Consider the following 936-nt stretch of genomic DNA (forward strand, 5'->3'; position numbering starts at 1 on the left):
GTCTGTGTGTGTGTGTGTGTGTGTGTGTGTGTGTGTGTGTGTGTGTGTGTGTGTGTGTCTTATCTTCCATCATCTTGATTTAAGAATCTTTAGACACTTGCACTAAAAAAAACAAACAAAAACACTAAGAGCAGTACTTTTGCAGCGTGATCATAAAAGTTATTTCCATATTCTAGTGTTTGTAAGCAGAGGTATTCAAACCTGAGATTTTTTGTCAAATGAATGAAAAACTAATGGAGATCTGTAGGAAGTTGTGTTACAGACTATATTGATGTATTGAGTTAATTTCAATGTATTCCTTACATTTTCTTTGCTCAGTCTTAAAAAATATATTAAATTGACCTTCATCAAACCTGCAGTAACACAAACACACAGTAAAACACACTCAAATCAATAGTTTTTATACAATAAATGGCGACAAGCATTGAACAGGCAAAGATTGAGTTGTTCTAAATCTTCTATAAAACCAAACGATGCAAACGTGGTCTTTCTGGTCAGTAGCTGCTGTAAAGTGTTTATTCTGTGCTGAGATGTGAAGACGTCAATCCTCATCCTCGTCTTCATCACGCGGCGCGGAGCAGCGGATGGACGTCACCAGCTGATCCTGGATCTGTTTCCGGGGGTTTTCCTCCAGATCCGTGTGAGCCGCTCCAGATTTAGACAAACGCCACTCCAGCTCTGAAACACAACACAAACACACACGGTTTCTTTCTTTCTCTTCAGAGTCGGACAGCTGCTGTGAGCTGCGTGAACATATGATTATACACAAAATTATATAATCATCATTAAAAGAAAAACTTGTATAAAATAACAAGATGTATAACAAAACCCTTTATCCACAAATCTAAAAGGGCATCATCACAAAAATCTATTTTTACTAATTTATAGTAAACTTAGACACACACACACACACACACACACACACACACACACACA

At 37.5% G+C, this 936-nt stretch overlaps 1 pseudogene; it reads right to left on the bottom strand.

The window, feature by feature from the left end:
- Nucleotides 1–418: 418 nt before the first annotated feature.
- Nucleotides 419–936, bottom strand: part of LOC107685443 (phosducin-like protein 3) — a 5,877-nt pseudogene continuing 5,359 nt past the window's right edge.

This window comes from Sinocyclocheilus anshuiensis, unplaced genomic scaffold (assembly GCF_001515605.1).
Source record: "Sinocyclocheilus anshuiensis isolate Anshui unplaced genomic scaffold, SAMN03320099.WGS_v1.1 scaffold661, whole genome shotgun sequence".
Lineage (NCBI taxonomy): Eukaryota > Metazoa > Chordata > Actinopteri > Cypriniformes > Cyprinidae > Sinocyclocheilus > Sinocyclocheilus anshuiensis.